General features: G+C 47.3%; 1 pseudogene; it reads right to left on the bottom strand.

The window, feature by feature from the left end:
- Positions 1-16942, bottom strand: part of LOC135969936 (SH3 domain and tetratricopeptide repeat-containing protein 1-like) — a 56747-nt pseudogene extending 39805 nt beyond the window's left edge.
- Positions 16943-23720: the final 6778 nt, after the last annotated feature.

Genomic DNA, 23720 nt, shown 5'->3' on the forward strand with positions numbered 1-23720 from the left:
TCTGACTCTCTGGTTCAAGCAACTCTCCTGCCTCAGCCGCCCGAGTAGCTGGGATTACAGGCACGTGTCACCAAACCCAACTAATTTTTGTATTTTTAGTAGAAACAGGGTTTCAGGATGGTCTCAATCTCCTGACCTCGTGATCTGCCCACCTCGGCCTCCCAAAGTGCTGGGATTACAGGTGTGAGCCACCACACCCGGCCTGGTTTCTCTTCTTCTAAGGGCACTAATCCTGTGAGACAAGGGCCCACGCTCATGACCTCCTCTAACCCTTATCACCTCCCAAAGGTCCTACTCCCTAATACCATCACACTGGCAGTTAGGGCTCCAGTACAAGAATCTGGGGGAGACATAAACATTCAGTTTAGAACAATGTCTTTTCAATCCTGTTGAAAAAAACAACCAAATGAGTAGGCAAAGAAGTACCTTATATGTAAACAAGTCAGGACTTTTCATATTTCTGCTAACACATTAAGGTCAATTTAAAATGTCTGATAACAAGAGTCAGAAGCAGAGATAAATGAAAGTTAGTTACTCTGAATTTTAGACCCACATTGAGCTGTCTTTCAATGACATTGTGGCACAAAGAACACTGCTTTCTATTCCTGGTTTTGCCACCAAAAAAGCTGGAACATTTCCCTGTATTTCCGTTTATCTTGAAAATCACTGGGCTGACCTAGCGGACCTCCAAGGTCCCTTCCATTCACAAATTCCACAAATAACTTCCTACCAACAGATGCTACACAAATAAACTACACTGACGAAGGGGAAAGCTAACACTAGCAAACAATGAGATGCACACAAGACAAGACGTATAGAGAACTGGATCAACCACAAACTGGTGGACGATGAGCCGGGGGTGGGTAAAAACACATTCCCTAAAGACAGACAGAGAGGCAATGGCGCCGAGGTAGTATTGTGGAAGATTTCCTATTTTAAATCTTAAGATAAATGCCCAATTGTTTATATTCATTCTGATTAAATGTGAACATGAAAACTTCCTCCAGGGGACACAGACATCTAAAAAGTTCCCAATGTATCCAATTTGTCATTTGATATTTTTACTGACAAGAAAAATGAGGGACTGAATATACAAACAGACCATGCCTGATCATATGTATAAAGACAGAACTCAGACCACAACCTGTAGCTGCCCACCCAGGAAACCAATCCCCTATCTACAGTCAACAGCCAGGAGGCCAGCCAGGCTAGCACATCAGGCAGGAAGCCAGACTGCTCTCTCTCCACAACCCAGAAACTAAACCACAACTCTGTCCATGTGGCCAGGACTTGACTCAAAACTGACAGCTACCCTAATTTTGGCCCCTGTTTCCAGTTAGGATCATTCAGAGAAAGCCAAATACGCCCCTAACCAATCACATAGGACAACCCACTTCTGCACAGCCACCTCCAGTCCCCACAACAGCCTCCACTGGGAGCCGTTCTTTTCCATCCTGAAATTTCCCCACTCTTCATCAGCCACTCACTTGCATGTCAGTCTCTGCCACACGCAAGTAATGGTGCTGACTCTCTTGCCACAGCAGTTCTGAGAAAATCACCTCTGCCTGTCTCATGCGGGCGGCCTTCCTTTATTTCCCCCAAAGAATAAGTCTTAAATGAGGGGCTTCTCTCTATATGGCCAAGCTATACAATTCAGAAGCCCAGCATGGCAGATTCCAAGCCTGGAAAGACCATACACCCCTCAGGTCTTCTTTCCACAAAACACAGCTTCCTTGAGTTCTTCAGTCACTCCCACCAACCAGGGAAGGAACCACGTGTTATGGAAAGATGAAGGGCCTTGAAGTCAAACTTCTGAGTTCATCAAGTACTTCATCTTTCCACTTAACAAATTACATGGCCTCGGCCAGGTGTGGTGGCTCACACCTGTAATCCCAGCAGTTGGGGAGTCCGAGTTGGGCAGATCACTCATGGTTGGGAGTTCAAGGCCAGCCTAACCAACATGAAAAAACCCCGTCCCTACTAAAAATACAAAATCAGCCTGGCGTGGTGGTGCATGCCTGTCATCCCAGCTACTCAGGAGGCTGAGGCAGGAGAATCACTTGAACCAGGGAAGTAGAGGTTGTGGTGAGCCGAGATCGTGCCATTGCACTCCAGCCTGGGCAAGAAGAGCAAAACTCTGCCTCAAAACAAAACAAAACAAAACAAATGACGTGACATTGAACAATTTTCTTAACTTCTCTAAGCCTCTATCTTCATCTTCAATAAAATCATTTTACCTCCAAGATTGCATTAAATGGAATCCCACATGTAAACCAGCTGACAAATATTAGGGACCCAACAGCTGTGCGCTCCTACTGCCGCCCCACTTTACCCCAAGGGAGAAGCACAAGATGTCCAGAAAAAGCCTGTTGGTCCCTACACCTCAGCATCCTGTCTTCACACAAGGCGCAGTGGCATCCAGACTTACCGGGGTCACCCAAATACAAGACATGTTTTGATTTTTCAACTTAGGTACATATGGCTTCTAACGTTCACCATATATCATCCATAATTTAGAAGAGATTTTCCTACTCTACCCCGTGGTTCTATTTTAGCAGACTTAGATGTGCCATAATAGCTCACTCTCTTAAGCCCTCTTCAGTATCAAAAACAAAACTTTAATCTGTAACACAGTTATCAGCAGTGAAAGTGGAAAAGGTACCTATGAGTCAAAATGACCCTCTGCCCCGCCCCGCCCCACCCTACAAAAAGCTGTTCAGGAGTATTTGGGCTGCTTATGAGAATGCTGTCTGTATTCCCAGGGACAGACAAACGCCTACCCTGGTTGGAAGCTGCGCTGCTCAGCCTCCAGGGTAGAAAGCTCCCCACACCCTCTACCCAAGGAGAAGAGAAGCAAATGGGGTGGCCAGGCTCCAGGATGTGGATATTTAGTGTGGTTTCTGCAGTCCAGGTCACCGCCATGGGTGAAGCTCTTCCTTCCTTCTTTTCCACCCAAGTGGCCAAGGTCCTACGGCCGCTCTAGGGCCTCTACCCTATGAGTTAGCCCAGCCATTCTCCTTCCCCCTTCTTCTTCTTCTTCTTTTTTTTTTTTTTTTTTTTTTGAAATGGAGTCTCACTCTGTCACCTAAGCTGGATGCAGTGGCGTAATCTTAGCTCACTACCACCTCTGTAAACCGGGTTAAAGCAATACTCCTGCCTCAGTCTCCCAAGTACCTGGGATTACAGACACCCGATACCACGCCCAGCTAATTTTTATATTTTTAGTAGAGACGGAGTTTCAACTTGTTGGCCAGGCTGCTCTCGAACACCCGACCTCAGGTAATCCACCTGCTTTGGCCTCCCAAATTGCTGGGATTACAGGCATGAGCCACTGCATCTGGCCGAGTCAGCCCAGCCATCCTGACATTTTGTTCTGGCAAAATTACTCTCTTCTACATCTACCTTCCAAGTAGCTAAATCAGAGATCTGGCCCCTGGGGCAGGCTTGAAGAATCCCTGTTTTTGGTCCTCAAGAGGTCCTTCCAGGGTCTGGGACAATTTCAAGGCTTGTGTTCTTAAAGAGGAAAGAAACCTCACGTACACGGCTCTCGCAGAGCTCAGGCGAGCCCGTATCGGAGGCAAGGCTTGGGAGGTGGCCCTAAGGTTTGGGTGTGCCATCTATGATAACAGCTAAGAGATCTGAAGCCAGCTGTCTGGGTTCAAACCTCAATTCCAACAGCACTGGCTGTGTGATGTTAGACAACGTCCCCAGCCTCTCTGTGGTTCAGTTTCCTCACTGTAAAAGGGCCACAATAATAGAGCTGCTCTAAAAATTAAGTGAATTGGTGCATATAAGGTATTCAGAACAATGCTTGGCACATGGGGAGTTCAATAGACACGTATTGAACAGAGTAACTTAGCAATTAGTAAATATACTCATGCAGGCCAGGCGCTGTGGCTCACGCCTGTAATTCCAAAACTTTGGGAGACTAAGGCGAGAGGGTCCCTTGAGCCCAGGAGTTTGAGACTAGCATGGGCAACACAGCAATATTCCATCTCTAAAAATGTGTGTAACATACATGTATATATACACTCAAATGTTCACAGTGTATTTATAATATACAAAATAGCTGGAATACAGAGTTAACTATTCACAATGGTTACTTCTAGAGAAGGGGGAATGCAAATTTCAGCTTTTTACACCACACATATATTCTTGTATCATCTGAAATATTTAAGCAAATTGTATGCATAAATCTGCCCCGAAACACATACCAGAACAATGTAGTTTTGACTCCCAAATCTTCAAATCATGATGGAATTGTCCTGTGAAAGCAAATTTATAGAGATGAAAAGTCTCCCTGCAGCCTAAATGCTCTTCCATGTGACCTATATTACACAAACCAATGCAGAGGCCCAATCCTTGTCCCACTGTCATATGAATTTTTCAGTGAACTGCATTCCCCTTTACAAACTAGATGATAATTAGAGTTACCAGGCAAGAACGTGGATCCAGTTCTGCTTTTTCAAAGCCCAATGTTCCTCACATAATAACAATGCATTCTTCAACCGGTCAACTGCCCCCAACACCTGAGCTCTCTGTTGTACACAACTCAGCAAGGCCTGGGAGAAAGCAGGTGCAAATTTCACTTACTCAGTAGCAACACATCCCGCCTGATTCTTCTGCTGGGCTAGTTCTCAAGTCATCTTTTTCTAAGCTTTCATTTGGCTCTGCCACACGTACCTAGGCTGGGTAAAACACTTTACCAGATTTTTTTTTTTTTTCGAGACAGAGTTTCACTCTGTCGCCCAGGCTGGAGTGCAGTGACGCCATCTCGGCTCACTATAACCTCTGCCTCCTGGGTTCAAATGATTCTCCTGTTTCAACCTCCCAAGTACTTGGGAATACAGGCATGCCACCACACCCAGCTAGTTTTTGTATTCTTAGTAAAGATGGGGTTTCACCATATTGGTCAGGCTGGTCTCAAACTCCTGACCTCATGATCCACCTGCCTCGGCCTCCCAAAGTGCTGGGATTACAGGCGTGAGTCACTGCACCTGGCCTACTTTACCGGTTTTGTTCCTGAATGAAACCTGTTATTACTATCAATAATGTCAATCAGTGCCATTTCATTCACCGTGTGACACACACACAAAGCACTTCATACTCGCTCCACCTATCTGCTTTTCTGCAATGGTCGCAGTGTTCCCCATCTTACATGAGAGGCACAGAGAAAGACAATGACTTCTCCAAGGTTTTGTAATTCACAATCAGTGGCAGAACCAACATATCCAACCAGGTCTGGCCAAGGCCTGTGTTTCAGCCACACCACTTGGTTGCTGCCCCTAAGGCTCAATGGGCAAGTGACAGATCACTCCAATTGCAGAGGCTGCAGAAATGCCTTCCGCCATAGTACAATGGACGGTTCGCTCTCAGGAGGGGAGGCAGGGGTGGGAATCAGCACACGGTTCTGCTCGGTTTCTCATGCAGGGCACAGACTATGTATTTTGTGCCTTGCTTTGGAGGTGAAATGTCTCCTGCCCCCTGTACCACAGCTTTCTTTGGCCTCTCCACATAAAAGTACAACTGAGTTCCTCAGGGGCAGGCAGTGATCACTGCCCTGTGCCACACCTGACTGCTGTCCCAATAGGTGGACACACAGGCTCTTCTCTTATGGCCCAGGCTGCCCCCATCTGCTAAGCATCGAAAACTACACACAGGATTTGCAGAACATTAATGACATGGAGGTGACTGCTTCATCTCTGTTGAAAACTTACTGCAGTGTTGTAAAGAAGAGAATTCAGGAAAAGCTGAACATTTGAGGCTGGCTGGCTGTAATCTTCAGCTGCTGAGAAAGCCTCAGCTGCTCGGTTCCACTGTGGAAATGCAACTCCTCCCTCAAAGTCCAACTCAAGTACACCTCCTCTGCGGTGCCTGCCCCTTCCTCCCTTTCACAAGCACGTGCTCCCTCTGCAGTCCCAGAGCATTCTATCGCCACCTCTGGAGCCACACTGTCCCAGCCGACAGCCAGCTCAGTGCACAGCTGCCTCTCCCTGTGTGTACCTGCAGGCCCCACCTGGGCTGGAAGGCTGCCTCCTTCTCCTCCACACGGAGGCGGCACTCAGGACCTACTGAATGAGGGAGGCAGTGGATGAGCAAGATCAGCCAAGGGCCACAGGGAATGAATGGCCTGCGGCTCCCAGCAGGAACAGCCCCTGCCCTGCCAATCCGGAGGTGCTGGCTCTGTTCTCAGCAGGGCTGCTAAAAGCTCCCTTATAACAGCTCTAGGCCACAACGACCAACTTGGTGTCAGGCCCTAAAGACACCAAAAATCCTAACAAATAAAGAGGCGGCTATGCAGCATGCTGGTTAAAAGCACAGGCTTTGGAGTCAGAGCTTGAATTCCACTTATTATGTGACCTTGAGCAAGTTACTCAAGGCATCAATCTCATTTTGTCACCAGCAAAATGAGGACATTATCCGCCACACAGTGTTGCTGAAAAAGTAAGAGAGGTGACAGACGCAAAGTGCTTGGCACTTACTTACTCTTACTGGTTTATTACAAAGAAGAGAACACACGAGCAGCCAAATGCAAGAGATGCACAGGGCACACCACGGGGCAGAGAGGTCAGGGCTCCCATGCCGTCCCTGGAAGTGCCACCTCCCCAGCACCAAATGAGTTCACCAAACCAGAAGCTCTCCAAACCCAGTATTTAGAGGGTTTTATGGAGTTTTCATAACATAGACATGATGAAGCCATTGGCCACCCATGACTAGCTCAATCTCCAGCCTGTCTCGTCTCCCCTCCCAGAGGTAGGGGTGGGGCTGGTATGTCCAACTCTTTACTCATGACTCATCTTTCTGGCAACCAGCCCCAATCCTGAACCTGTCCAGGGGCCCGAAGCCACCTGTCATCTCATTATCATACAAAAGACACTCCTATCACCCCAGAGATTCCAAAAGTCTTAGAAGCTCTTGTGTCAGGTATTGAAACCTAAGACCAAATATTATAACCAATGATGTTCCTATCACTCAGGAAATTACAAGGGTTTTAGAAGCTCTGGGCCAAAAACCAGGAAGAACACTAAATATATACACTATTGTACTATGTATCCCACTATCACGCTACTTTTTTTTTGAGACAGCGTCGACCTCTGTTGCCCAGGTTGGAGTACAGTGGCGTGTACAGCTTATGATGCGATCTCAGCTCACTGCAACCTCCACCTCCCAGGTTCAAGCAATTCTTGTGCCTCACGCTCCTGAGTAGCGGGACTACAGGTGTGCGACACTACAACTGACGAATTTTTGTATTTTTTAGTAGGACAGGGTTTCACTGTGTTGGCCAGGCTGGCCTTCAACTCCTGGCCTCAAGTGATTTGCCTGCCTCGGCCTCCCAAAAATCTGGGATAAGTCACAAGCCACCATGCCTGGCCTCACTATCACAATAATTATACTGAGAGGATGGGGGAGAAAAACGTGGGCAACAGGAGGAGGGGAGAGGGTAAGCAACCTGAATCCTTGTCTTCCACACAATCTAGAAGAACCAGCTAAAACATAAACATAGTAACCTCCAAGGAGCAGGGATCAGGGTGGAGAAGGGTAAGGTGGGGGATTGCTGGGTTTTATTGTAAGCCTTGTTAATTTCTGACTCTTAGAGCTGTATGCCTGTACAACTTTGCAAAAATGAGTATTTACCTGTAATCCCAGCACTTTGGGAAGCCAAGGTGGGCGGATCACGAGGTCAGGAGATCGAGACCATCCTGGCTAACACGGTGAAACTCCATCTCTACTAAAAATACAAAATATTAGCCAGGCATGGTGGTGGGCACCTGTAATCCCAGCTACTCAGGAGGCTCAGGCAGGAGAATGGTGCGAACCCAGGAGGCAGAGCTTGCAGTGAGCTCAGACCATGCCACTGCAATCCAGCCTGGGCGACACAGCGAGACTCCATCTCAAAAAAAAAGACAGAGTATTTAATTTTTAAACAAAATCTGATACTTGACCAACAACAATAGTATATTAAGTGATATAGTTTTTTGTTTTTGTTTGAGAGGGTCTTGCTCTGTTGCCCAGGGAGGAGTGCCATGGTGTAATTCTAACTCACCACAGCCTCAGATTATTGGGATCAGGTGATCAACCTCCCGAGCAGCTAGAACCGCAGGTATGCACCCCCACGCCCAGCATTTTTTTTTTTTTTTGGTAGAGGTGGAGGTCTCGTTATGTTGCTGGTCTTAAACTCCTGATCTCAGTGGATCTTACTGCCTCAGCCTCCCTAAGTGCTGGGATTACAGATGTGAGTCACCACACCAGACCCAAGTGGCGTATTCTAAAATTTTTTGGAATCCAACCACTTTGAAAATGTATGGAGAGCTATAAATCGTCTCCCCATAAACACACATGGATGCATATACACAAAATTGTTGCACAGGATTTTGGGGACTTCATACATTTCTGAAAGCCAGGTTAAAAACGTTAGGATTATAGATTCTGGTTTCTTTTTTTTTCTTTTTTTTTTTTTGAGACAGAGTCTCGCTTTGTCGTCCAGGCTGGAGTGCAGTGGCGTGATCTCGGCTCACTGCAAGCTCCGCCTCATGGGTTTACACCATTCTCCTGCCTCAGCCTCCTGAGTAGCTGGGACTACCACCACCATGCCCGGCTAATTTTTTGTATTTTTAATAGAGGCAGGGTTTCACCATAGCCAGGTTGGTCTCAATCTCCTGACCTCGTGATCTGCCCTCCTCGGCCTCCCAAAGTCTGGGATTACAGGCGTAGCCACCGCGCCCAGCCCTAGATTCTGGTTTATTAAAGGAAATGTATTTCAAGTCAGAGCTTGTCATTTATTGCACAGGAAAATAAAAACTTCATTTAAAAAATCAAAAACACCCACATGATAAAATGAGGTCCTGCTTGGTTTTAAACTACTTGGCCACCATCAGTTGTTTTCTTGACCACAGGATGCACCTAAGTCCTAACTATGAATAAAGGTACAAACATTGTTTATCGGGCTTTTGGCTTCAGCCTTGAAATAGTCAGATTCTCTCAAACTCAGGAATGTGAATCGCTGTTGGGCTGATGCAGCTGTTTCCATTCTAGAAATGGACCTGGAATCACGTACTTTTCACTCATAGAGAGTCCTTTGTGTAAAACTTGAAAAGGCAAGGTCCCAAATTCCCCATATGGGTGTTTCTTCCAGTAGAGGAATGACTCTAATGACTTCTTAGCAAAACTTACATAATCAGGGCAGGCCATCAAAATACTCCAAAACACAAAGTTTAGCTCCATTTCTAATGGACCTGTCTCCATTGCTATCAATCTCACCAACAGCCTCACATCAAGTCAGAGGAACGGTTTTTTCACTTAAGAAGGATCTTCATGGCTGGGTGTGGTGGCTCACGCCTGTAATCCCAGCACTTTGGGAGGCCAAGGTGGGCAAATCACAAGTTAACGAGTTTGTGACCAGCCCGGCCAACATAGTGAAACCCTGTCTCTACTAAAAATACAAAAATTAGCCGGGCCTGGTGGCACATGTCTGTAGTCCCAGCTACTCATGAGGCTGAGGCAGGAGAACTGCTTGAACCCGGGAGGTGGAAATTGTGGTGAGCCAAGATTGCACCACTGCACTCCAGCCTGGGCAAGAGAATGAGACTCCGTCTGGAAAAAAAAAAAAAAAAAAAAAAAGAGGGATCTTCATGTTCTTGCCAATTTGCAAAAATGAAAAAAAAAATTGGTATCTGTTAACCAGAGGCAATGAAAAGCACCTCCCAGGCTGCTGTAGTAACTGGATCAGTAACTGTGATGGGAGATTCCAACCCCCCCGAGACCTGTGACTATGTCACACAGCAAAAGGGCTTTGCCACAGGCCTTAGGAGGAGTATCCTGGGCTATCCAGGGAGGTCCAGTCTAATCCCATGAGCCTCTAAGAGCATAGAACTGGCCAGGCATGGTGGCTCTTGCCTGTAATCTCCACACATTGGGAGGCTAAGGCAGGCGGATCACGAGATCAAGAGATGGAAACCATCCTGGCTAAAATGGTGAAACCCCATCTCTACTAAAAATACAAAAATTAGTCGGGTGTTGTGGCGGGCACCTGTAGTTCCAGCTACTCAGGAGGCTGAAGCAGGAGAATCACTTGAACCTAGGAAGTAGAGGTTGCAGTGAGCTGAGATCACGCCACTGCACTCCAGCCTGGGCAACAGTGTGAGACTCCATCTCAAAAAAAATTTTAAAATAGGGCATAGAACTTTCTCCGAGTGGAAGAAGAGAAAGGCACACAGGGGAACTGGAGAGGCTGACCAGGTCCCTGGCCTAGCTAGTCCTGAGCTGATGGGACCACGTGCAAAGACCAGATAGAGGTCTCAGGAGCTGTGGGCAGCCCCCAACAGATGGCCAGCAAGGGAACAGACACCTCAGTCCTGCAACCACAAAGAACTATGTTTGGCCAAAAGTGCTTGGAAACAATTCTCCAATGAGGAATGCAGCCCAGCCCACATGGTGATTTTTGCCCAGTGACACCCACGTCAGACTTCTGTCCCACAGAACTGTGAGATGATACAATTTCAATTGTTTTAAGCCCCGAAATTTGTGGAAATGTGGTAAAGCAGCAACAGAAATGAATACAGTGATTTACATGGAAACCCCTAGAAGAGTGTCTGGCACGGTGTTGACACCTGACAGGCGTTTCCGGACTTCCTTACATCGCAAGACAGGGCTGGCCACACTCCATCCAAAACAATAGATGATAGACTTGTTCTGACAAAACAGATTCAGTGAATTATAAATGGCCCAGAACACCTACAAATTTCAGGTTTCAGGTAAGTGATTGCCTTTCCTTTCACTTAGAAACCTCCCAATGCTCATCTTACTGATAAACTCTAAGTACCAAGCAGGAGACTAAACACCAGACAAACCCAGCCCCAGATGCCCCGAGGGAGCCCATCCCAGCACTCACTCCGCTGCACTGAAATGATGTCCAGGTCAGTTTATCCCACTAGACCAAGAACTCCAGCTCTCCATGTGTGAGTCACCAGTGCTGCCTCTGCATCTCTGCTTCCAGGATGGTGCTTCTGCACTTCACAGGAAATCTGTATCAATGTCTGTCAACACTATATATGACAGTGTAACTTAATGTCTGCACCGAAAACATCAATTCTTTGAGGACCAGGGCCGGGTTTATTAGCCTTTGTCCTCCCACTGCCACTGTCTGGGACACCAGAGGCACTCGGTAGAAGTTGGTGAAGAGAAGGAAAAGGCAGAGGAGAGACAGGAAAGCAGGACCAACACTGCAGACACAGATTCCGAGGTGGTTGGAGGAGAGGCAGGGCAGAGAAACTTCCTGGATGCTGGAATGGGGTTCACTGTGATACCTGCTGCTGAATTTCAAATGTCAAAGGTGGTGCTTTGCTGACCTTGACCTCTGACTGCCCTTTAGCTTTCCCGACCTCAACACAGGGCACTTAGAAACTGCAATGTCAAGAAATTATGCTTCATTAAAGCATGGGAATGTTATTTACATGGACGTCCATTACTGCATTTTTTTACATGGGAATGTAAATAATTGAAGAGATTGGTAAAGACTAAATCATGCACATTCAATAACTTTGTAAAATATTAATGATAACTGAAACACAAATTTTGATGTTCCCCAAAAATGCTAAAATATAAAACAATACTGGCCAGTTAAAGATAGAAAACAATCCTAATGAAGCTCCCCAACAGACACATTAAAACTTCTCTGTACATTAAACATTTGGGATTTCAAAGGAAAACCCAGATTCATTCCATTCTTAATAGGGCATTAAAAAAAAATTCTTAGGTAATACAATATTTCATTTAAAATTTACAAAATTCCATCACATTCATGATTTCATTTGATCCTCAAAACAATCTCCTGAGTTAGGCAGAACAGGTATTACTAACAACTAACTCCATTCTACAGGTAAGGGAATTGAAGTTCAGAAAGCACTTGGACTTAACAAAAGCTTTAATAGGGCCACATGTAGAAACCAAATCTTCTGCTCAAAAGAACTAGAAGAAGTTATCTTTTACATATTATTCATACTTATATCCTGTCAATATCCAAAAACGTTTTGAGGTAGCCTGCAATAATAGACACCTATCCAATAAAAACATTAAAATGAAAAACGGGGGGAAAAACAGCAGGTAACATGGGAGACAGACAAAGGTACATAGCAAAGACTGAGACTTACAATCTAAGAAAACTTCATCTCTGACCTTCCAGTTCCAGGCAGATAATACTAAAGGAAACAACATGGTTCATAGACTCATCAACTGACAAAAGAGAGGTTGCATCAGTTCTTAACTATGAAACACTCCTAGTAGCCACAGCAAATCTCTAGGACAACATATCAATGGTATCAAAGCAAGAGAATACTTCAGTGATAGAGTGAATTAAGTTCCCTGCTTGGGACCCAGGCCAGGGCTAGAGAAAAGAACTCTGAAATGTAGAGCTCAAAAATATATCCTCTGTCGGCCAGGCACAGTGGCTCACACCTGTAGTCCCCAGCGCTCTGGAAGGCCGAGGCAGGCAGATCACGAAGTCAGGAGATGGAGACCATCCTGGCTAGTAAAGTGAAATCCTGTTTCTACTAAAAATACAAAAAATTAGCCGGGCGTGGTGGCAGGCGCCTATAGTCCCAGCTGCTTGGGAGGCTGAGGTAGGAGAACAGAGTGAATCCAGGAGGCGGAGCTTGCAGTGAGCCTAGATCCTGCCACTACACTCCAGCCTGGGCAACAGAGCAAAACTCTGTCTCCAAAAAAAAAAAAAAAAAACCCCAAAAAACATATATACACACACACACACACACACACACATATATACACACACACATATTTATATATATATACACACACATATTTATATATATATATATATATATATATATACACCCTCTGTCTTCTCCATACCCATGTGTTCCCTTCTGTGAGAGAATTCCTTACACCATTACGGGGAAGAGAATTTTTCTCTGCTCTATTTGCTTGAAAGAATTAAAGGTGTAGGGCAAAAATCTTGGAAATTATGTAGTTTACGATCCTCAAAAGTGAGAAAAATGAAGCCCAGAAGAGAAGGCCTTCCAGGAAAATTCCAGAGCCGGAGGTAGACCCCGTACATTGTTTTTGTTTTTGTTTAGAGAGAAAGTCTCACTCTATGGCCCAGGCTGGAGTGCAGTGGAGCCATTTCACTCGCTGCAACCTCCGCCTCCTGGGTTCAAGCTATTCTCCTGCCTCAGCCTCCTGAGTAGCTGCAATTACAGACGCCCACCACCACGCCCAACTCATTTTTGTATTTTTAGTAGAGACAGGGTTTCACCATGTTGGCCATGTTGGTCTCGAACTCCTGATCTCAAGTGATCAGCCTGCCTAGACCTCCCAAAGTCCTCGGATTACAGGCGTGAGCCCCCGTGCCCGGCCGACCTGGTAAGTTTTAATCAAGTACTCTGAATTATGCAACAAACACTAGGGAGTAACAGAAAAAAGAATTAATCTAAAAATCCTCTGGAGAGTCAAAGAATTGCAGACTTAAAATAGCATGAATACTTGGATTCATGGTTTTGAAAAAGGACCTCGCATTTACCCGCATGTACAAACTGCCTGCCCACCTCTATCAGAGCATTTTTCAAGCTGTGCTACAGTTAACTATGTACTGCCCAAATCCAATCTGTCCCTGCAGATCATAAGCTCTTCAAGACCAGGACTTCAGGAGAAAGAGCAAAACTTCAGAGAGAAGAGAGCCACCGAAACAGAGTTCATAGCAATGGGTCGGCAGGAGCTGATGACTGGAGGTGCGCGGTAGCGTTGGGGTCTGGGACAGCGGAGGGAAGAGAAGGCAAAAGGGCCTGCATGACACGCTACAGGGCTAGGAGCCACAGCTGCGGTGATTAGTTCAGGTTTGTCTCCTATGCCTGTTACTTATACACCATCTCTTGTTCAGAAAGAACTTCAGGTTGAGTATTTGGACTCCTTGAGCCTTCTGCTGTTTGTCTCCGGGACGTTTAACACTCTTAAAAGGGGAAAACTGTCCAGTTCGATTTTCCTTCCTGGAACATTACAGGTTTTTCAAAAGTCTGATGAAAGCATTCACTAAGGAGTGATTCCACTTTCTCTGGTGCCTGAGAAATAGGCGTCTGAGGGGCAGCATCACGTCTTCCCATCAAGCTGAGGTCAGAATCTCCCCACCCACGGACCTCACCCTCGCTCTCCCCTCATAAATCTGACCTCTAACTGTAACTGCCTTGGCCTCATTCCATGGGTGTGGATGCTCCTGCTTGAAACGCATTTTCCAGCGCGCCAAATTCTTGGGAGAGCTTCTTCCACTCTCCAAGCGCTGAGAGTTACAAAGTTCAATCTGGCTTTCCAGATTTTTTTTTCTTCCCATTACTAACGGAAGAAATCAAGAAGCGCCCGGCAGAAGGGCCCTGCTCCCTCCAATCAGAGCCCAGCTCGGGGCCAGAGCAGGAAGTGCGGCGGTGGGACGCCTGGTGGGACGCCTGGTGACAGCCCCTCGCCCCCCGGGACCCGCCGGCCGGGACACAGGTCGGTGCGGCCGCTGTGCGACAGCTCCGGGCCCGCGCCTCTCGCTTCCTCCCTCCGGGCAAGTGAGAGGACAAACCATGCGGCGGGGGCGGTGCGACCCCACCAACCGCGACCCTCGCGCACGGACCCCCACTACACGCGTCCCAGGCGGGGTCGACCTAGACGAGCCACGGGGGGGCGCACAGCCCCACTAGCAGGGCGGCCAGGACCCAAGCGCGTGGGTCCACGCAGCCACCTATATAGGTGACAAAACACTCAGGAAACTGTCATGCGGGGCCAGGAAAAAGCCCCCACCCAGAGTCACGGACTCCCTCGTCCGAGGGTCCGCGCAGTCCCCTCGGTGAGTCTAGCGAAGCAGTCTCGCTGAGAGGGAAGGCGGGGAGGGTGGCGGAGTCTCCCACTCGCGGTGACCCGGGCCCCGCCCCACGAGTGGGTTCTCGCAGGGCCCCCTCTGCGCACGCGGGGACCAGCCACGCCGCGGAGGACCGGGCAGAAGCCAGCGCCCGGGTCCATGAAGTCCCCTCCGCGGCAGGCGCGGGGAGCTGGGGAGCAGTGGGGACCGGCCCCCACCCGCAGGGCGACCGGCACCGCCGCGCGGGCCCACGCATTATCGCAGCAGGGGCGAAGCCCCCGGTGCCACACGAGGCCGAGACAAAGCCCAGGCGCAAGGACTCCGGATCCCGAACTCGGACCCTGCGGAGCCCAGCTCGGAGCCGCCACGCCCGGGGCAGAGACCCCCGCCCGGTCCGGAGAACCCGTCGCCCGTCGCGCCCTCTCACCTAAGGCCGCCGCCTCGCATCGCTCGCTCCTGGCCGCGGAGCCTGGGCCCACTGGAGCGCAGCTGAGCAGCCGACAGAGACGCGGCAGCCTCAACAATGGAGCCCCGGGGCGGGGCAGCCGCGCCGCTTCAGCCCGTGTTCCCCGTTCAGGATCCGGCTCGGATCAAGGAGCTGCAGCTGGCGCGGGGCTGCGGCCAGGAAACACACCGTGCAGGTGCACACGGACCCGCCCACCGCCCGCCGCCCGCCGCCCGCCGCCCCGCCCCCAGCGGAGCCGGGCGCCTAGGGCCCCCTCCGGCCAATGGGGAGCAAGCCGCGCGGAGAGGGCGGGGCCTGGGGGAACAAAGGCAGGTTGGGCGGGGCGGCGCTGGGATTGGGCGTGCGGGGTCCCGCGGGAGGACCGGACCCAAGAGCTGGCCGGATCCTGGCCCCCTAGAAGACCCAGCTCAACGTCCACCTGCAGTCTGCTCTACAGGACGCGCTCATCTCAAGGCCAGAACTCAGGCTTTTAGGGCAGACAGCGAGAGACAGGCTTGCTTTACAAAAAGTGAAACTGAGGTCCAAGGAATAGGATTGCCTGTTGCCCGAAGTCACGTAGTCCCATTCACTCGTTCACCTTCTCATTCAGCAAACATTTGGAAGCACTTATGGTGGGCGTTAGGAGTGAAGTAGGGCCGGGCGCGGTGGCTCCCGCCTGTAATCCCAGCACTTTGTGGGGCCGAGGCAGGTGGATCACTTGAGGCCAAGAGTTCGAAACCAGCCTGGCCAACAAGATGAAACCCCATCTCTGCTAAAAATACAAAAACTTAGCCGATCGTGGTGGCGCGTACCTGTGGTCCCAGCTACTGGGAAGGCTGAGGCAGGAGAATCGTTTGAACCCTGGATGTGGAGGTTGCAGTGAGCTGAGATGGTGCCACTGCATGCGCTCCAGCCTGGGCGACAGAGTGAGACTCTGTCTCCAAAAAAAAAAAATTAATAGATGGGAAGTAGAAGCGAACTTAGGCCTTCCCTGAAGGAGCTCGGCCAAGGAGTACCTGAAATGTCTCTGCATCTCTTTAAGGTCTGATAAAGGAACCAGGAGCGAGCACTAATCACTTCCCTTTCCTGCCTCAGAGCTTTCATATGTTTGCTGTTCCCCGCCTGAAATGCCAAGTACCAATGGAATTTATTTATTTATAGAAATGGGGTCTCCCTATGTTGCCCAGGGTGGTCTCAAACTCCTGGCCTCAAGGTATCCTCTCGTCTCAGCCTCCCAAACTGTTGGGATTACAGGCATGAAGCACTGTCCCCAGCCCTGATCGTCTTTAAAACCTCTTTCCTCATCTTATTTGAGCTTCCTGATTCATGTGCCCCCACACCCTTGGTTTTCCTGTACTTCCATAGCTGCTCTGCCAAACTTGTATATGTCTGGGCTCAGGCCAAATGCCCTTCCATTTGCAGTGGGCACTGCCACAGGAAATCTCATGCCCTTCCGGGCTTCACAAACCATCCACATGCTCTGCTGCCTGCCAGAGACATCCATCCCAGTCAGATGCCCAGCCCTGACCTTTCCCAAAGCCCCAGCTGGACACAGGGAAGCATCTCAAATTGTCCGCGGCCAAAACAGAGTGGTTTATTAGTGCCCTAACCTGCTCATCCACATTCTCGTGATTCTCTGTAAACAGCCCCTCCATCCACCCAGTTGCTCAGGTGAAAATCTCAAATCCTCCTCCAGTCCTTCCTCCCCGAACCTCTCATGCAGCCCTCTGCCTTCCTAGGACGCTGGGCACCCCTCACTCCCAGCACCAGCTGGGGTGCTGTCTGAGTCGCTGCCACCCACTTGGCATGAAGTGTGACCTCTCGCCCGGTGTGGTGGCTTACGCCTGTAGTCACAGCACTTTGGGAGGCTGAGGTGGGCAGATCGCTTGAGGCCAGGAGACTGGGACCAGCCTGGTCAATATGGTGAAACTAAAATACAACAATTAGCCAGGCATGGTAATGCGTGCATATCATCCCAGCTACCCTACCCAGGAGGCCGAGGCAGGAAAATTGCTTGAACCTGGGAGGCAGAGGTGGCAGTGAGCCAACATCACAGCACTGCATTCCAGGCTGGGCAACAGAGTGAGACTCTGTTGCAAATTAAAAAAAAAAAAAAAAGAAGAAGAAGTGTGACCTCTCTAAGGCAAGGCAGTGTCCCACTCTGATTCACTTCCATGTGCAAAACAGGACCTGCACCCTGAAGGCATTCACTCAGGGAGGCTGCTGGGATGGGTGGATGCACGGTTAAGGTCTTCATGGTGGCTGGGGCTGACCCCATCCCCATCGCTCTTCCCACACACACCTGCACACTCATCACTCCCACGCTCGCACCCACCACTGAAAGCCTGGCCCCTAATCTGATTTGCCTAACAAGGTCCCCGGATGAACAACACAGGCTTCCCTACCTCTCCCCTGCTAGGGCCCCACCGTGTTCTGGGATGTACTCAGGGATCAGGAGAACAAAACCTCAGGGAGTGAAAGGACATTCCAGGGTGCAGGCCTCTGCATCCCCCTCCATGCCCTCACCCCTGCCTGACACACCCTCCCCCCTGTACCTGGCCAGCTCCTACCAACCCTTAAAGTCTCACCAAGTTCTGTGGTGACAGCCACACCCTAAAGTGACTGACCCCCCAATGACCTATGCCCTTGCATAGTCTTCCTGACCTTAGATACGAGCAAAACCGGTGACTGGCTTCTAAGCCATAGGCCCTGGCAAAAGCAATGGGATGTCACTGTCACAGTGCATCACCTTCGCACACTAGAGAGAAATGTTCCACCTGCAGGTGCTGCTGGAGGGAGATGCTGTGCTGAGAAAGACCTTTGGAGGGGCCCCGTAGGCAAGGAAGCAAAAAGCTGGGCCCTTGCCAAGCGGGTCTGAGGAAATGAATTCTGCCAGTAACCTCAGCGGACCTGAAAATGGATTCTGCCCTGGGGGAGCCTCAGATGAGGATGCAGCCCAGCTGCTTAGCATGAGATCCCAAGCACAGGACCCACTTAAATAGGCTCAACTCCTAGCTTGCCAAAATTGGCTTGTGTTGTTTTAAGCTTCTACATTTTTAGTTATTGCCTATGAAAGTGTTAAAATGTGAGACAATAACTTAGGTCCCCTCCCCATCACACACATTCTTCCTTCTGGCATTCATCACAATTCTACTTATTGATTTAAAATCTCCCTCTTGACTGGGTGCAGTGGCTCAGGAGTTCCAGACCAGCCTGGCCAACATGGTGAAACCCCATCTCTACTAAAAATACAAAAATTAGCTAGATGTGGTGGTGCAATCCTGTAATCCCAGCTACTCCGAAGGCTGAGGCAGGAGAATTGCTTGAATCCAGGAGGCAGAGGTTTCAGTGAGCCATGATGACACCATTGCACTCCAGCCTGAGTGACAAGAACAAAACTCTGTCTCAAAAAAAAAAAAAAAAAAGTCTCTTGCCACTAGTATGAAGGTCCCATGAGAAGAAAAATGGAAACTCTTGCTCATAACAGTGTCCCAAATGCCCAGCACGGTGTAGTTCTAGGGCAGTTGGTCGATGGTGGACGCTGCTGGTTGGAGGGCCCAGCTGGCCCTCCCAGCTGCCTTCTCCCTGGTCAGGTTCCATTATAGAAAACAGAACAGTTTCATGCCTTTCCGGAGTCCCTCTTAGTGGGGATTGGCCAAGTGACATTGTCCTGCCCCGGGAGACATAAGTGGAAGTTGGCTGAAAGGTTTGTAGCCGTGGTGTGCTGGGGCGATTTGAACCAGGACATGAGAGCTGACCGTCCATTGTTCAGGAATTCTGCAAGTTGATTGTTCAACACATTCAGTACTTAAAAATATCAAATAATATAAACTCGCAAATTAAAAAATGCATTAAACCAGATGCAGTGGCCCACGTCTAACACATTGGAAGCCTGAGGCAGGAAGATCACTTGAGCCCAGGAGTTCAAGACCAGCTTAGGCAAAAAAGGAAGAGCCTGTCTCCACAAAAAATTTAAAATTAGCTAGGCATGGTGGTGTGTGCATGCAATCCTAGCCACTCAGGAGGAGCCACTCAGGAGGCTGAGGTGGGAGGATCGCTTGAGCCACCTGTTAAAGGCTCCAATGAGCTATGATAGTGCCACTGCACTCCAGTCTGGGTGACAGAACCAGACCCTGTCTCAGAACTAAACACATTTCATATATTAACAAATTTATAATAAATGTATATTTACATATACATGTATGTATTATAATTATATATTTAGACATAAATATATATTTCTTGTTTTATTTATTTATTTATTTATTTATTTTGAGTTGGAGTTTAACCCTTGTCACCCAGGCTGGAGTGCAATGACACAATCTGGGCTCACCGCAACCTCCACCTCCTGGGTTCAAGGGATTTTCCTGCTTCAGTCTCCTGAGTAGCTGGGATTACAGACACACACCACCATGCCTGGCTAATTTTTGTATCTTTAGTAGAGATGGGATTTCTCCATGTTGGTCAGGTTAGTCTCGAACTCCTGACCTCAGGTGATCTGCCCACCTCGGCCTCCCAAATTGCTGGGATTACAGGTGTAAGCCACTGTGCCCAGCCTATATGATATATTTATATATTATAATTATGTTTATTAATTTTATATAATTATATATAAATATCAATATAAAAACTTTCCTTGCCTTCTCTTGTTTCTACCTTCAGTCAGTCCCATGACTTCAAATACTATCTACATGTAGTAATTTTAAATGTATGTTTATATATATATATATATATTTTGTTGTTGTTGAGACGGAGTCTTGCCCTGTCGTCAGGCTGGAGTGCAATGGCGCAGTCTCAGCTCACTGCAACCTCTGACTCCCGGGTTCAAGCGATTCTCCTGCCTTAGCCTGCCAAGTAGCTGGGCTTATAAGCGCCCACCACCACGTTCAGCTAATTTTTGTATTTTTAGTAGAGACAGGGTTTTGCCATGTTGGTTAGGTTGGTTTTGAACTCCTGACCTTAACTGATCGCCCACCTCGGCCTCTTAAAGCGCTGGGAATGCATGTGAGAGCCACCTTGTCCAAAATATTTTTCTGTTTCCAAACATTTTACAAGAGAGGAAAGCCGAGAATAAATCATCTGACATACTACTATAAAAAGAAAATCTTTGTGCCTCTCTTCTTTTCATCTTTCCTAAGTGTACATATTACCAAAATGTCTTTAGGTTGAAGTCCCCCCCTGAAAACTTTACAGGGTGTTGTGTCCTCAGATACCCTCCTGTCTTTTCCTAGTCCTGGCATTTTAGAACTGTCTGGAGATGATCCAGGATACCCGCTGTGGCCATGTCTATTGGAGGGTCTAGTGAGCATCAGCCCCGGGGTCATCTCATCCCCAAGGACAGCCTGAGGTAGGGGGTAGAGTCTCTCAGGGGAGCAGCTGGATGCTCTTGGCCTTAGAGGAATCTCCTGGTATAGTTTCATCTAAAATGGTGACCCCTTAGGGTTATTAAAATTTTACGACATTAAAATGAATGGACAATACAACGTAATGTCATTAAAGCTAGGTCATTAAAACTGTTCATCCAGCCGGAGCTTTTATTCCTCAGAGACACATTGACGGTCTGCCAATGGGATGCTGATATTGAAGGGAAAAGGCAGAAATGATTTCTGCTCTCTAGATTGTCTCAGACTTGTGAAGAGAGAAAAACTGTCCCAAAGGACAAGGAAAACCCACCCCAGAGAGGATGTGCAAGAACCTGAATATGAAAATGCACTGAAGGCACACAGGAGGACAAAGAGCAGTGCCAGTGCCTCCTAGGTGGTCACTGAGGACTTTACTGAACAGGATGGGTGTCCCGAGGGATAGAATGCCTGCCGTGACACTTAGAAAGGTCTGTGTTGGAGTCAGTGCTGCCTCTCCCTGAGTTTGTTACCTTGATAAGGCTTGTCCGCTTATATGAGTTTCAGTTTTTCATTGACTGTAAGATACATGTTGTCAGTACAGTTTGAAAGATAAAGGTACTATTTCCAAAGTAGCAAGGTAAAATGACGTATTTTATTTGCTAAAAGTTCATATTTATTTCTTCCCCAGAGTGAGTGTAGTAAGATTTAAAGGTCTGTTCTTTTCAAGGGTAATTTCAAATGGAATTGTAGGACTTAGCTTTGTGAATGCTACTGGTGAAATAAAAGTATGATAGATAAATTGATGATAGATAAATTGATGATTTACAAGGATTCACCAAAATGTCAGTTCCCCTCTTGTAGCATGGTGAAGAATTTATGACAGTGGACACATCTGTGTCCTCTTATCTGGATATCTGAGGGGTTTTTTGGTGTTGTTTTATGTTTTTTTTTTTTTGGAGACACTGCCTTGCTCTGTAGCCCGGCTGAAGTGCAGTGGCACTATCTCTGCTTACTGCGACCTCTGCCTCCCGGGTTCAAGTGATTCTCCTGTGTCAGCCTCCCGAGTTACTGGGATTATAGGCACCCACCATCACACCCAGCTAATTTTTGCATTTTTAGTAAACACGGGGTTTTAGGCCTGGCACTGTGGCTCAGGCCTGTAATCCCAGCAATTTGGAAGGCCAAGGTGGGCGGATCACGAGGTCAGGAGTTCCAGAGCAGCCTGGCCAATATGGTGAAACCCTGTCTCTACTAAAAATACAAAAAAAAAAAAAAAATTAGCTGTAATCCCAGCTACTTGGGAGGCTGAGGCAAGAGAATTGCTTGAACCCGGGAGGTGGAGGTTGCATGAACCAAGATCTTGCCACTGCACCTCAGCCCAAGTGACAATGCAAGACTCCGTCTCAAAAAACAAAAAATACAAACGGCAAAAAGGCGGGGTTTGGCCATGTTGGCCAGGCTGGTCTCAACATCCTGACATCAGATGATTGCTCACCTCATCCTCCCAAGGTGCTGGGATTACAGGCGTGAGCCACCATGCCTTGCCCACACTATTTTCTTTTTATTCCCTAAATTTTAATATATTTGAGTTTGTCTGTTCCTTTATCACTGTTTTCTTACATAAAATAAATTCTGCCTAATCCTTCGTTAAAAAAAAAAAATCTTTCTGTGACTTCTGAAACTGTTCTGGTTTTATCTTTCATTTTTGAATATATAATAAGTTGATTATGGATCATGGAATAGAGAAGAATGCAATGCATCTTCCTAAGCAGATGCCAGCCTGGTTTGCCTCATATTTTAAAGTGCATGTGATTTCTTTTTCTATTCTACAGTGCCTACTCTATCATTCATCAACTTTCCATTTAAATGCTGGGTCATTAAGACTTTTCTTCCCGTTGGTCTGCTTGCTCATCTCTCTGCTAATACTGTGCTGTCCTGAGTATTTTCGCTTGAAAATCTTAGAAGTATGTTAGACAAGCCATCACTCTTTTTTTAGATGACTAAAAAGCATTAGACATTTGTCATTTTTACTATGCATGAAAAAGTAATTTTTCCTGCCTAAAAAAAACCTGATTTGGGAATTTATGTGATTTCATAGGAATAGCATCTGGAAGTGGTGACATTAATGTCCTTTTTTAAAAACAGGTGTCGTATTTCCTCTTATTCCTTTCTACCTTGACATTGTGCAATAGAAATTTGAAAAATTATTGTATTAATATTGTCCAATATCAATTATTGGTTTTATTTACTACTCAATTAAATTTAATAAGCCTACTCTCTTTTGGTATAATCACATGGAATGGGCTCAACTCCCCAGTTAATAAGTGACAGCACATGTAAAATATTGTCTACCAGGGAACCTCATTGAACACTTAGTGTTCAGACTGTGTTTTGGTGTCTGGTTCCCTAAGCACCACTGCAGTGAAAATAATAGACCTTCGGCAGAAAAAGTTTTGGCAAATATATTGCATAAGCCATTTAGAGCAGTGAGTCATTCTTATTACTTGGGTTGGTGGAATCCCTTTCAAAATGTAAGTTACTAATACAAACAAAGATGGAACTTTGTGAGCAGGCATTTTTAAGAATAAGTAGTCTCAGGACTGATAATATTAACTCCTTTATACACATCAGGTAGGACTTTATTATGACAGATACTAGAAATGTACAAAGTGAAGTTAAAAGGTGACTCCTAGCAGCACATCTTACTCCCTGGATTTTCTAATGAGATGGGTGTTTCTACTTTGCTGTTGCCTTTTTGAATAGTTCAATTCTCGCATTAGTACTGCTGTGTGGGAGGGAGTATGTGTGAACAGAGTAAGAGTTGTGACAATCAAGTCATAGAATAAATGCTTGGAAATTTTAGAATCATGTAAACAGCTTATGGATTGAGTATAGATTCCCAGTGCTGTCAGTCTCACCCGTCCTTCTATCCACATGTGTGGAATGTTCTAGGACTCCATGGCTTTTGAGGAAGTGGCTGTGAACTTTACCCAGGAGGAATGGGCTTTGGTAGATTCTTCTCAGAAGAATCTCTACAGAGAAGTGATGCAGGAAACCTGCAGGAACCTGGCTTCTGTAGGTAAGAATGACA

This window comes from Macaca fascicularis, chromosome 3, assembly GCF_037993035.2.
Source record: "Macaca fascicularis isolate 582-1 chromosome 3, T2T-MFA8v1.1".
NCBI classification, from domain to species: Eukaryota; Metazoa; Chordata; class Mammalia; order Primates; family Cercopithecidae; genus Macaca; species Macaca fascicularis.